Raw genomic sequence first — 15,074 nt, 5'->3', positions numbered from 1 at the left:
CACACCCATGTGGATGAAAATTCGGGAGGGATATCTTGGGAGCAAGGAGCCCCAGACCCACACCAGGCCCCCAGCACAGAATTCCAGAGCCAGGGAGAGAAATCCTCACAACTTCTGGCTGTGAAACCCTGTGGGGACTGAGTGGTTCGAGGGGGCTCGTGGAGCACTAAGCAGTTCTTCTTGGGGAACCCACACACGGACTCACCTACTCAGACTGGCTCCCTCTGAGCACCTGCACCGGCGTGACAGCTTGAAGGGCACCAGTGGCATACAGGGAGAGATGGAAGTGTCTGGTATCAAGGCAAGCAGAGGTCATTGTCCTTTTTCTGAGCCCTTTCCCCCAAAGCCAGCAGGCTGGTACCGCATCTGAGACTCCATCAACCTGGCTAACACTGTGTGACCCATCTTGGAGATTCACAGAGGCTCTACCCCACCCAATTTATGGGCCCACCCAAACTGCTTTTCCGAAAGAATGGCTAGTCTTGGCTCCTAAATCTTATCAAACAAGTAACAGCTGGCTTCAGTGAGCCTTAGTGGCAATGAGATTAGAGTTGTAGCTTGGCTTCACCTGGAAATCTCCAAGCCCAGCACAGGTAGCGGCCATCTCAGATTGCTTTACAGCTCAGGCAGGGTGCCTCGGGTGAAACACTGGTGGGGGCTGACTTTGGCCTGCATCACCCAGGAAACCCCAGGGCCAGTGCACCCAGTGGACAGCTACCGACCACGTTGGAGTGCCAACCCCTATCCCTGCACAGCTGATCCTCCGTGGAGGGCAGAGGTTGGTAGTCAGAGGTCACAGCTAGTCTTTGCAGCTGACTGGCCTGGGTAAATCCCTCCCATTCATCTGCCAACAGCAACCAAGACTCAACAACAAGAGGCGGGTGTACTCAGCCCACAAGGAGGGCACATACACCCCGAGTACCCAGCTTGAGTGATAGGGAAGGCTGTGCCACTGGACCCTACAGGACACATGCTACATTAGGCCACACTACCGAGACATGGAGTCAAAACAGCTCTACCTAATACATAGAAACAAACACAAGGAGGCTGTCAAAACACGGAGACAGAAACATGGCCTAAATGAAAGAACAGATCAAAACTCCAGGAAAAGAGCTAAACAAAATGGAGATAAGCAATCTATCAGATGCAGTGTTTAAGAAACACTGGTTATCAGGGTGCTCAAGGAACTTAGTGAGGACCTCAGCAGCATAAAAAAGACCCAGTCAGAAATAAAGGAAACATGAATTGAAATATGAAACAATTTACAGGGAAACGACTAGAATGGATGAAACTGAGAATCAAATCAATGATTTGGAACATAAGGAAACAAAAAACAACCATGCAGAACAAGAAGAAAAAAGAATCCAAAAAAAAAAAAAAATGAGGATAGTAAAAACAGCCTCTGGGACAACTTTAAGAGGTCCAACATTCACCTCATTGGGGTGCCAGAAGGAAAAGAGAAAGAACAAGAAATTAGAAATCTATTTGAAAAAATAGAGAAAGAAAACTTCCCTAATTTGGTGAAGGAAATAGACATGCAAGTCCAGGATGGGTAGAGCCCCATTTATGATGGCTGCAAAGAGGCCCGCTCTAAGCCACATCATTATTAAAAGGCCAAAGGTTAAAGATAAAGAATGCTTCTTAAAAGCAAGAGACGAGAAATAAGAAATAAGTTACATAAAGATTGCCAGATGGGAGGGGAGAATGGATGAAAAGGTGAGGGGTTTAAGGAGTGCAAATAGGGAGTTACAGAATAGTCATGGGGGTGTAAGGCACAGTAAAGGAAATGGAGTAGCCAAAGAACTTACACGCATGACCTATAGACATGGACAATGGTGGGGGGATGGCCTGAGGGAGCGGGGAGCACTGGGTGGAGGGGGGCATAAGGGGAAAAATTGGGACAACTATAGTAGCGTAATAAAAAAAAGTTAAAAGAACATGCAGAAACAATGGCAAAAAAAGAGAAAAGTGTTAATGCTTGAACTTTTTAACTTATCATTGAAGATATACAAAATATCCAAGGCAAATATTCCTACCTTGCTTTATATTGGTAGTATGGGCAGGCGAGACAGTATTTTTGTAGTGAAGATCAGGCATACACAGAATCATTTTTTTTTAAAGTAAAGGCATTATTAATTATAAAGTAAAAATACTTCCTATAAAGCCATTTCATCTTCCAGTGGGTTTTAGTGAAGTTTCCGCGCCATCCCTCTCCACCCCACCAGCAGAGCCTTGAGCTCCGCTGTGGTCCTTGACCTCACACTGCCAGGGTCTGTCCTGATGGACCCTGATGCAGCCTAGCTTGCTCTCAGCATTTTGTACTTTTTCTCTTACTTGCTTTCTTTGGTTCTATTTTCGTTGAGCCCTCAATAACCATGATAATGGTTAATAAAGAAAAAGAAACCAACAGCTTCTGACTGTCCTTTATTTTCCTATAAAAAAAACTTTTATAACTCTCATCACAGATACAGTGAAATTCCAATTGTTTTCTTATTAGTCTGGGCTCTAAAGTGAGCCAACCTTATACTTTCACCCTCTTCTTTTATTCCTGGAGTAGCCTGCTCTTCTCACCATTTCTCAAACATGTTTTGTTTTCTATTGGGTTGACCAAAAAGTTTTAGTTTTTTTTCTGTAAAATAAAAGACACTTCTTATTTCCACCAATAATTTTATTGATTTGGATACTTCGAGAGTATGTTGGTTATATCCTGAATTGGTATAATGTTGATTGTTCTTAATATCTCCATTTGATCACTATCAATTTCAACTGGTCTACCCCATTGTGGAGCATCATCCAGCAAGAAATCTCCATCATGAAACTTTGCAGAGCACTTTTGACACATTTGATCAGTTATAGCACCTTCTCCATACCCCACACAAATCTTTTCTTGTGTGTGTTTCAGTTGAGTTTTTACCTTTCTTGAAATAATAAAGCATAAAATGCCAAAAAAAACTGTGTATTTTCTTCCCTTTTCAATATTAAAATGGCTACATAAAAATTCACCAATTTTGATCAGTTTTTTTTTTTTAAATGCACATTGCTAGGACAGCCATCACAATACAATCTAACAAAATTGTTTCAAATGAAGTTAAAGACAACTAAGTGTTACTAGAGCCATCTTATAGAAAAAACCAAATGAACTTTTTGGCCAACCCACATTTGACATTTCAGTTATAATGTGGCCTCCTTTACAAACTCTGATTGGGTATTTTCTTGTAACTCACAAATAATCTTGTTATAATTTAATAGACCTGCTAAGAAATAAACTTTGGAACTGAACTCATGTTTGTATTGAGACAATTAAGTTTTGTAACTCAAGCACATTCTTTTAAAATAAAAGATTCTCTGTACTGTCCAACTCTCTAAAGTTTAGAATATGTACAATTCATCTTGTGAAGATCTCACTGAAATTTCCAGTAAGTGGATTCTCTGGAGTAAATACAAAAACTTTCCGAGTTGTAACACATTATAAATCCTCTGACAACACAGATTATTTTAGCTATATAAAAAAAAAAAGCATTTTCTAAAGTTTTTTCCTTTCTTAAAAAACAGTTTCTATACATATATAGTTAAATATACAATAAATGCATTAAGCCTATGACAGATAAGATATAAAAATATCATCAGTGGTTGAATAACATGTAAATTGAATGCATTATAGTGTACATGGTAATAAATAATTCAAAATATCACTGAACATGCTTCCTAATCCTGATACTCCTTTGTTTTGTAGTCTCTGAAAGGACCCTTGATAACTGCCTGCGGTCTTTTTCCTCTTCAAAAAGATCCTCCTCTCCGTATGAACCACCAGCCCCAATACCCTATATTCTCAATGGCGTGCTTCCCCATTGTTCACCAGATATATGGCCAGCATTCCTGTTATTTCACAGCCCGGTTGAACTTGAAGTAGAATATTTGGTGCTACTTAACCACGAATAAGCATGTGCATCACCGTAGAGCTTTTTAAAAATACAGACTCCAGACCCCATCTGAAATGTGCTGTATCAGAATGTACGCGGCAGAGGCCTAAGTGTGTGTCTTTGCACGGCCAACCCCAGCAGCCAAGCGCTGCGTGTCCTTCACTGAGAAGGAAACCACTGAGAGCTACTAGTGCAGGTGTGACTGCTTTGGAGTTTGAGCTTTCGTTTCCAGGGGAAGATCTAATTCAAATCCCTGTCTGACCACATGACAGTTGTGTGACCATGTTATTTAATCTCTCTGAGATTAATTGTTCTTCTGAAGTTACCGTATTGAATTCAAAATGTTATTTTTGATAAGCAAAATAAGGCCATCAACATAAGGTGCATGAATTTCCCTAAAAAAATTTTTCTTTGTTAGCCTCTAAAAGGAATGATTTTACATGAATAATCCTCTTTATATATTCTCCTTATACTAATTTTCACTTGGACAGGTTTGACAGTTTCAGCCAAGAATCATAAAAATAATCAACTTTACCCCAGAAGAATTGTCTACCAAGACAAAGCTGGAGGGAAATTTATTTTCACCACTTACTATTTGATTTACAAATATTTGGTTGTTTTTGGCTTTTCTCACTTTTTGACTAAAAACAAGACATAATCTCTTAAAAAAATTGGCATATCATTTTTAACAAACATGTTACAAGCATCTATCAAAGTTCACTGCCACTCTAATATCTGGACAAAAACTAAATTATTATAGAGGTAACAGTGGCAGCTGTTGGGTTGAATGGCAGTAGAGAAATAGGGTAACACATCAAGGCCCTAGGTAACTCCGTGTATTGATGGCTGTTTTCTAAATCACTCTCTCTTTAAATGTAATATACTAACCCCCATGGGAGTGGAAGGGGTATGTTTCCTAGGAAGCATCAAAGGTAAAGTTTCAAGTGTCAGAATAATTTTGACACATTTGAGTCAATAGAGATGGATTTTTTTTTTTTTTTTTTTGCTTTACATGGGGCACAGTCATCAAGCCCTGGGCCCCGTCTCCTTTCTCCTGCATATGTGTCATCTAAGTTCTGGACCAACAGCCATTGGCAGAAGCACATGGCAGAGGCCAACTGCTTTCTCTCTGGATTCATGATTTCTCCTTAATTTTGGCTTTGAGGAGCTCCCTTACTTTCATACTAGTTCAACAATGCATTTCTTAGGTGATGATTTTAGAGGGATTTCAGGGTACTATTCTATCATATTGTCAGAAAAGTAAGTCCTTTTTTCAGTGTTCCAAATTACTCATTTGATAGAATTTAATACATTCTTTTGTAAGTGTCAACTACATGACATATCTCTCCCAGTTGATTGTGTTCATTCTGAGGGCAGAAATTGTTTGTTTGTTTTACCATGCACTAATTTATTCAGTAAAAAATATTATACAGTTTCTATTATTTACTAGGCACTGATGCACTGAGTTTTAATACAAGGTGGTCTAAATTGAAAGGCTCTTTGAACTTAAACAGATGATACTTTTAAAATAATAGAAGCTAACTTTTGTTGAATCATTTCTAGTTTGACATATGGTCAGTTGTTCTGATAAATGCTTTATATTTATTGTCTCATTCTCAATTACCCCATGAGTTTGCCATTTCTATTTCATTTTAAAGGTGAGGATACTGAGACTGAGAGAAGTGACTTGTATATGGCAAGAGAGAAAGAAGTGTGCTAGTTATGAAGGCAAGCTAGTCATGGCCTAATTTAAAAAAAAAATCTATCTATCTATCTATCTATCTATCTATCTATCTATCTATCTATCTATCATCTATCTACCTATCTATCTATCATCTATCTATCTTTATCTTTCTGTTGAATTTTGTGAATGGTTGGCCGTTGCCAGAGACTCAATGTTACACGTAGATTCAGCAAGTCACTTGAACATATGTAAAGGGAAGTGGGAGTATCCCTGAGGATGGACCCAGTCATAGGCTCTAGGCTACAGTCAGGATCAAAGGGTGAATATCTTCATGAAAGAACACTACTAATCTTACCATATCATGAAACCTTTTGCTAAAAGAATTCAACATCCTTTATTTTACATGTAAAGAACTTTCACTGAGTCCTATCTTCAAACACCTATGTGATGTGGCAGATTTATCTATCTCAGCATGTAAATTCTGAGAAAATGAAGACAAATTGTATATATCCTTTATGGTATGGATTCTTAATATGTATCAATCAATGGTAAGAGTTTTCTCTATGTAACATACAGTTGCATTTAATTTTATTAATGACATCCTTTCAGCAGCAACTTGTATTTTATTCAACTTCACTTGTGCCTGACATTTTAAATCCCCCTCCCACTCTTTTTAATCTGCCTTATTTTAGATTCTAGCCTCTGAGTTCTTTGTTCCCTCCACTTTCTTATCTTTTATGGCAGCTCAGGCAGCTGCTTGGTCTCTTATTCTCACTCATTGCCTGCTGTGTGATGAGTTGCAGCATGAGATTTTCCTGCAGGTAGCAATGGAAACTTTTCTGTTCAGTTCTGCTCTGTTGGCCTCTAAACACACACAACAGTCTCTTTCTGACATTCTCCCTCCTCGTTGCTTGCAAATGCTGTATTCTGACAACTTCGTTCTTTCTAAGTCGGCTCCATCCCAAGCATATTTGTTTCATATTGGATTCTTCCCTTCTCTTCCTCTTCCTAAACCCTTTCAAAAATGTTGGTTCCGAATTTTCAAGAGGAGTCTATAAAATCCAACTGTGCATGCTTCAGGGATTTTTAATAGAGCATGAGCCTAGCAGGAAAAGAAAGCTTATTAGGATTTTTCACGTTATAGTTTCTCACTTTGTTTTACAAAGACAGAAACACATTGGGAGGCATCAACTGATCTAGAAGGAAATGGTGGTATAAGTAAATAGATGAAATAAGTGTAAGAGGAAAAATCTCATTTAACATTTTGAGAAGTGTAGGCAGCCTAGGTGTTCTAAGTTTCAGCAGCTCTCATTAGACAGTGATTACCCAGTACACCTAAGGGTAGAGATAGGAGATTGGTGAGTCTAAGGCTCACAACTGCTGGAAATCTCACAGAAGAGTGGGTTTTTGATAGATCTTAGGCCTGTGATTAATTACAGACCAACAACTGCATGAGTCATAACTTGTTAGTCACATAAAAACTATCTAAATCAAGTTGAAAAATAAAATGGGATAGAAGTTTATTTTTCCCACATGAAAAAATAAAAGAGGCTTCCAACATTAACAACCACAAACTACTACAATGATGCATATACTGTTGTCAAACTTCTCTCAATTCTTCAAGAAAACATCTCACAATCAAATCCAACAGGATGCAGAGAAGTGAGTTTAACCATCTCTAGAATGAATGCGACATGTGCTGATGAGAAGAAAATAATAATAATTCTAATATACATAATTGCACCAAAACTCTCCATAGTAAATTATAAAACCTGATTTCCAGAAAAATGACTACCTAAAAGGTAAAGATGGGCCAAATAAAAGTATCAACGCTTCTGAGCATTTTAAGTCTGGTTGTCTCAACTTTTTACAACGTTGGTGCCTAGTGCTCTTCCTGAAGACATTAACTACTGATAGATTCTTTCATTTTTCCTTGTTTATATATATTCTTATGTATTTAGAAGTTCATCCAAGGTTTATTTGTGCATATTCAAGCTTTTTAAATGTAGTATTTCCTATTTGATGCCTGTACCCTGTTCTGCATTACTAACAATTATGCAAATGAATCTTAGAACCACCCACGTCCACTTATAACATGAAGCTCTTTCTGTACAGAACTAAAATTCAGAGATTAAGTATGTCTATAACAGTGCTGGACTTTTAAATTTTAAATTGGAACATTTTAGCTTTTGAAGTGGCAATAATATATTTTATAAAATTATTACTTAATTGTAATAATAATTGTAATTGTAATAGTGAAATGGTATACTGCTCCTCCTTCCCCATTCTGTTCATTAAAAAATCAAGTACATGGACAAAGCCTTCATAGAAATTCACCTATCTCTATCTTTTACTTTTTTTTTAATCAGTAAGTACACAGTCAACGAGCTGAAAAGTAAAGACTGCAGAATCACCAGATGAAAAAAGGCTCAAAGGGTAATCTAATCTATTCCCTGGCTTTCATCCCAAGTAGCATTTTGCTTATACTTTTCCTTATGTCTTTTATTCTGCCTGTAATTACAGTTGGTCACATCCTCAATTATCTGCTTCAGAAACTCTTTGAGAAAATGGTGCTTTTAGCTATTTTTGAATGTCTTATGCTTAGCACATAATTGGTGTTCAATAATTGTTTGTTAAGTACAATCTATCTTGTTTTTAAATACTTCCAGAGAAAATAACTAGAGACATACTTGAGAAAGAAATGAAAGTGAGCTTAAGATGATTTGTGTTGGAATTGTTCATTACTTCTATTCTGTACTTCATAGAACTAAAGAGATTAGCTGATGGTTTAATGATGAGGGTTCCAAGGTGGATGGCCTGAATTTTGCATCTTGAACCTATCAATCCTGAGTTGTGTGACAATGAGCAGTCACTAAACTTCCCAGGATTATTTTCTCATCTCTAAGCTGATGATACTAACAATTAACTTCCTTATATGGTTTTCCTTAGGATTAAATATGATATAAGCACAAAATACTTAACACAGATTTCTGATATGTAGTAATAGTCATTAAATGTTGGTTATCATCATTACCATCATCATAATCTTCACCATCCAGCTGGATTACTAGAATCAATAGTTTCAAATATAATCTTTAAATTCTTAATTCCTTTCTGGATTTTCTTAATTCTTCTCCATCATCCTTGAATCAATCCAACTGCCTTTTTTTTTTTTTTGGCTCTTGCCATTTGCCCTTTGAATGCTATCAATCCCACTGTTTAACACTGCACTGGAGTAGAATCTGAAATTGAGTTCAAAAGGTAGAGAAAAAAGTTGGCATGACTGATAGGTTTTGGTAATCTATATACAGAATCCAAGATAATAAAACCATCTATTAAAACTAATTAGGCAATTCAGCCACGTGGTGGGATATAAGACCAATTTATAAAAATTAGTAGTGTTTCTGTACAGCAGCAACAGCCAAATAGAAAATGAAATACAAAAAAGACACTATTCACAACGGCAACAAAATATTTAAGATACTCAGGCATAAAATAACAAACATGTGTATGGGTCTGATGTTGTTATTCACAAAAGGCCAGAATGCATGGCAAGCTAGGACAAATGTATGGTTAGAAAGACATGATATTATTCAGATACATTTCTTTCAAAATTTTCTATAAACTGTCAATTTCTAGCAAATCATAAGTGGGTTTTTTTTGGGGGGGGCATACTAACAAAATGATTTACTTATCAAATGAAAGAGCTAGAAAAAAAGAGAACAAGAAAGGGAGCGTTGCCTTACCAGATGTTTTAAATATGCGGTAATCAAGAATATTGATGGGCACTGGGATAGATAAAAAGTATGTCTGTGTAAAAGAATAGAGAGCCTAGAGCCCAGAAGCATACACGTGGATCTGGTATGTCATGAGGAGACACTACAAATTTGCTGGGAAAATAAGAAGGTAGACTAATGGTGATACTGGGGCAATTGCCTTTGAAAATGAAAATGAAATAAATTAGACTTGAATTTTTATACTCTACATAAAAATCAACTCCAAATGATTTAGAGAACTAAATGCAAAAAGGAAGAACTTGGAAAATGTTGAAGATGTAGGAGAATAACCTTATTACATCGAGGCAAGAAAGGACTTCTGATACGCAACACAAAACACAAGATGATAAAATCAATAAATTCACTATAGCAAAATATAAAATTTCTCTACAGTGAAAAGCACCACATGCTAAAAGTAAAGTACTTGAAAAAATTTATGTTAACATATATAACAAATGGTATATTTTAGAATATCTAATATCATTTAGAAAAATACATAAGAGAAATAAGCAAGAATGTAAACAGGACATTCACTAAATAGAAACCTTGAGTGGCAAGTAAATATATGAAAAGATACTCTGCCTCACTTATAATAAAGACAGTGAAGAGCAAAAAGTGAAGACATTTCATGTTATCAGAAGTGGCTAAAAATTAAAATGTCTGAAAATATCAAGTATTGGTGAGAATGGGGAGAAACTGGAAATCTTTTTTGCTCCTTGTGGAAGTGAATATTGTCAGCCCAGTTCTAACTGCAATTTTATCAATATCTAGTAGAGCACTTAGTGGAATACCTATAACCTAATAATTATACTTATACATACAGATCCCAGAGAAACTTTAGCACATGGTGACAGAGACACATTTAAAGATATTTGTTTACAGCATTATCTCTAATAGCCAAAAGGTTAGAAACACTCTAAAGTTCATGGATAAATAATAATTATACACACAAACACACATATCTTGAAAACATCATATTCATTCAAAAATGATTATGAAATAATTTACATGAAGAGAAGACTCCGTTACAACTGAGGTGGATACAGGATTTGAGCAAATAACATCTCATTCTACTAAGGTTAGACACTCTCATAATTTAATCATATAGTCTGATAGGGCATATTTGGGCTGGTGAAAGTAGTCTGAAAGGGAAACAGTGAGATAAAACATTTTATATTAGAACAATTTTGAACGGACCTTAATAAAATTGAATTTAAAGGTAAAATAGACAATAAAGTTCACATAAATTTCAAAAAAAAAAAAAAAAGAGTCTCTCCTTGCTGTGTTATTAAGTATCCTGAGAAAATGCCACCGTGTCTATTGCCAGTGCTCATGTGCCACAACCTGCACCCAAATTCTGGCCTCTATGTTTTATAAAGGGAGCCAGGATTCCTTGATGAATAACTAATTCCCTGTCATGGAGTAGGGAAATTAAGTTACACTTAAAATGTTTAGTTGTTACCAGAAAGTGAGGCACTTTCAAAGATTTTTGAGGGACAGGACTATAGGGAAAAAAATGCTTCCAGAGGTTGTGACAATCAGAGCACCAAAAAAGATAATAATCCTGTCACAGGCCATGAGTTTAAAAAATTACTCAGATTTGGTAAATCATATGAGTACATAGAAACAAAGACATCTATGAATTCCCAACAATGTCTATAGAAAATACATATTTCAACTGTAATTATGTACTGGTAAGTATATTGCATTTTATTTTCATTAGTTCCATTAGGAAAAATCATACAATAAAAAGTCATCTATGAGATTCGAACAAGAAAAAGGGGGAGGGTGACAATTAAAGGATGCCCATGGGACAGGCTGTGAGAAACCATTTCTCAACAATTGACTGACCAGTTGACACCTAGCAGCTGGTGGTGCTGTGACAGAATCCCATCCCAATAATGCTGGCTCTGTGGGACAATATAAGAAAGCATACCCGGTCCCTGTGTCTCAGATCCAGGTCTAATAATCTAATCTATAAACAGATTAAGGTCCTAATTCTATAATCTGTAATCTTAATTTCCAACCGAACGGTCAGATGATCATTTTGTTTCCATGGCAAATGATTTTGACATGGGATGGTATGAAAAATTATAGACATGATAAAAAAACAAACTAAATTCTTAATATTAGTAACTTGTGAATGAAGTTCAAGTATGGTAATGATTTGTAATTACTTGGTTAATTTGAATTTGTGCTATCTGGTTTTTCTTGTTTTGTATTAACTGCTTTTTAAAGAGAGAGGACAACTGTACTTGAAGAACAATAAAAAAATCTTAAAAAAAGTGACTCTTAAAGAATTCTGACATAAAGGACTTGAGATTTTTAATTAAAATGCTCAGAAAGATTTAACTTTGTGATCAATGTTTAGATGCTCAAGGCAATCTGATTTCTTAGAACCATCCACTTAAGCTATTGGATGGTAAGCAGTGTTTGAGTGTTTAGGAAGACTTTTTTTTGTGTGTGGATATTTGCAAGCCTGCTTTTTTGGATGTTAGAAGTGCTAGAAAAAAAATCAGATATATCAAATTTGTGGTTTTATTTCAAAATGTTTAAGACAGTTTGCTTAAAAATTTCTGTAAATACTTTTAAGTGTTGAGGGGATTTTTATCGACCAAATGCATAAATAAATTGAATATGATTTTAAGGACAAATATAAATTCGTGTTTAATTTTTTCACAAAATCGTTACTTTTTAAAAACTCCCTATTAAAAAATAAGATTTGTAGGTTTTATAAGATTTGAAATCTTATGAAAGCTGGGCTTTAAAATTAAAAGTCTATTAAAGAGGATATTAAAAACAACTAATTATAGATACTCTTTTCTGTGTACAAAAGCCACCTCCCCCACAACATCAAAAAGGCAATTGACTAGGTTAAGCGAAAAAAAGCAAGTTATAGAAAATAATATACCATATTATACACAATTTTTATAAAGAAGTTACACAAGCAACTCCATATATTGTATATGGATTGTATGCATAGCAACAAAAATATTTCAAGCAGACATCAATTTTAACTGAAATGTTTAATTTGTCAAAAATTATAAAATAATGATAAAATGTTAATTTTTATTGGTGTTAGGTACATTGGCAATTATTACATTATCCATTGTATTTTTAATTTTTCTCAATTAAGATATGTGTAATGAAAAGAGTCAAGTAATACATGAAGAACCTAAGGGATCAATAAAAATAATTATTTGGACATAGACTTGGGCTATTAAAATAATAAGAATAATGGCCAAATAATTAAAATTTATAACAAAAACATTTTAATTCAAAACAAAACAATTTAAGAATTAAAAAAAATAAAATTGGAAGAAGAAAAAGAATAACAGAAGTTTCTGCCAAGACGTCTCACACATTATGACTGATGAACAAGCATAGTGACAACTTGAAATTTGTTGTGTTTTTTCAAGTAAAGTGGAAAAATAATGTGATTTTGAGGAAATTAGTAACTGGTGATGAAATATGTTCTTTCCAATAAAACCTGGTAATAAATCATAATAGCCTGCAGTGGAAATAGCAACACAGAGAAAAGTTTATTTACCAGTATGTAAATGAGATGAATGATGATTTATTTCTGTGGTAGCAATGGCATTATTAATGGAAAATTCATATTATTGGGTAAAATACTCAACTTTATTGTGATGGAGAAATCATGATACCTCTGAGAGATTCCCTATAAAACAAAGCCAATGTATTGAGGGGCTGTGGATGACTTCACTGTGATGTCACAGTGAACTTGCCATAAAAATTTTTGAGCAAATATTGTATCAACTGCTTTAATCACCCACCTCATGCATTAAACAGGTTCCAAATGCTTTCAGACTGTTTCTAAATGAAACCCATCTCTAATGAACAAAGATTTTTTTCTATCAGTGGAGATAGTAAAAGAAAAAAATTGCCTGCAGGATTTACAGGCAATTGCAGAACCAGATTTCTGAAGTATTTTAATTAATGGTAACATTGTTGGAAGAATTGTATATAGCATTATTCAAAGAAAATAATATTTGACTATAAGCCTGCTGTCCTTTTTCGAGAAATTTGTCTTTTGCAAACATATGATTTTGTATTTTCTGTGAACTTTTAAAGAAATATTTCAGGGGAGTATAACAATGAAGCACATGAGTTATGGGTTCAGCTAGGGATTAAATTCATGTTCTGTCCTTTCAGTAGTGTATGAGACTCAGTTTCTTCATCTGTAAAATGGGGATGAGTGGACTTCAGTGGGCTGTGAGTCACAACAGTAAGTCAAGAACCTAGAATAGTGCCTGGTTTGTGGCAGATAAGAGGTAGCTATTATGTTTACAACTGTTTTTTAAAAAATGATATCATGTGTTTGCCAAAGGTCTGTCAATTTTTTTCTTCTTATTAAATTACTCCCATTGGACTTGAGAAATAATATGTTTTTCTGTTTGGGTTTTATTACTTCAGTGACTGAGGTGAAAATAAATTTCCCTGAAAAACCTCATTGTATGATTGTTAAACCATTTGCACTCAGGAATTATGTTTATAAAACAGTTAGGTCTCAGAATTATATTCTCCACCATTTCTACAACTTTTTCTAATAAAGTTTGATGATAACATTTAATTCTCCCAGGTAAGTGAATGTGTTCACTTTCAAGTTTTTTCCTAATTCAACAACCACTTTGGTAAAATCATTGGTAGTATGTTTTCCTGAAAACTAAAACTATGATATTCCTTTATTTGGCTGCTCTTAAGGTAGCAAAGATGAATTATGTTTTATGTTATTAAAATATTTGCCCTTTCAAGTTAGAAGACATGTTGTCATTTGGGTTAAGTAACTCTATCTTTTAATGCTTAAATGTTATTATCATTAAGACATTAAATATAATGTCAGCTGGATTTAGGTTTAAATTAGGAGCTTTAATCAAAGGTACATTTTTAAAGTTTCTATTTTACTGAGTGTCATGCTGGCTGTCATTAAAGTTTTGTAAAATATATATGTATACATGTATTATGGAAATATTTAAAATATACACATGTACCTATTAAAATGGCTACCTTAGACTTTTTTCTGGTTGACGGATCTTCACTCATCTAATTGTCTAGTGAGCAAATGGAGTTTTTCTAGATTATTTTTAATGTGCTACAAACACTGTTCTTATTGAGATACTTTGGAAATATAATTAAATATTTAGGTAGTTGTTAATATGATTAAGGAGAAAGTAGTTAGGCTTTCCTAAGTTAGTTAAAATCATTGTTCCTGCTGCCTTACTCAGCAATAAATCACATTTGATATCTGGAAGCAAAAATACCATGTAAGTATTCTTATTCTTTCCCTGCCCATTAAAGTTTGGAGGGTTGTATTAGAATAAGATTTTCGATGGTATCAAATGAAGTATCACTTAATTGTGCAGATATCTGCAGAGCCACTTTATTTAGTGGGGTTTGAGACTGTTTTGCAAAATCGGTGGTGTACCTCAGGAAGGGTATATCATGTTCATGGTAGATAAGATACAGAACTATAAACTACTATAATTGTCCTTAAATTACCCAAGCTGAAGAGCATAATTTACAAGTACCAATAAGTAATTATATCAAAAAATCCCATTAAATTTGCATGTCACTTTCAATTGGTTCCTTTTATTTTAGCTTTAATAATATTAATGCCAGAGAGAAAGGGTGAATAGGACAATTATATGAATATAAGACAATGAAAATCTGACC

At 34.8% G+C, this 15,074-nt stretch overlaps 1 protein-coding gene across 2 annotated transcripts in view; it reads right to left on the bottom strand.

The window, feature by feature from the left end:
- The window catches only part of KCNQ5 (potassium voltage-gated channel subfamily Q member 5), a 540,177-nt gene that overhangs the window by 296,700 nt on the left and 228,403 nt on the right, over positions 1-15,074 (bottom strand). The gene's annotated exons all lie outside the window — the stretch shown is intronic.

The sequence above is a fragment of the Pteronotus mesoamericanus genome, unplaced genomic scaffold (genome assembly GCF_021234165.1).
Source record: "Pteronotus mesoamericanus isolate MK-2021 breed Mesoamerican mustached bat unplaced genomic scaffold, CSHL_Meso_final contig_20, whole genome shotgun sequence".
In the NCBI taxonomy this organism is placed as follows: domain Eukaryota; kingdom Metazoa; phylum Chordata; class Mammalia; order Chiroptera; family Mormoopidae; genus Pteronotus; species Pteronotus mesoamericanus.
This window is presented reverse-complemented; position numbering and strand designations above follow the sequence as displayed.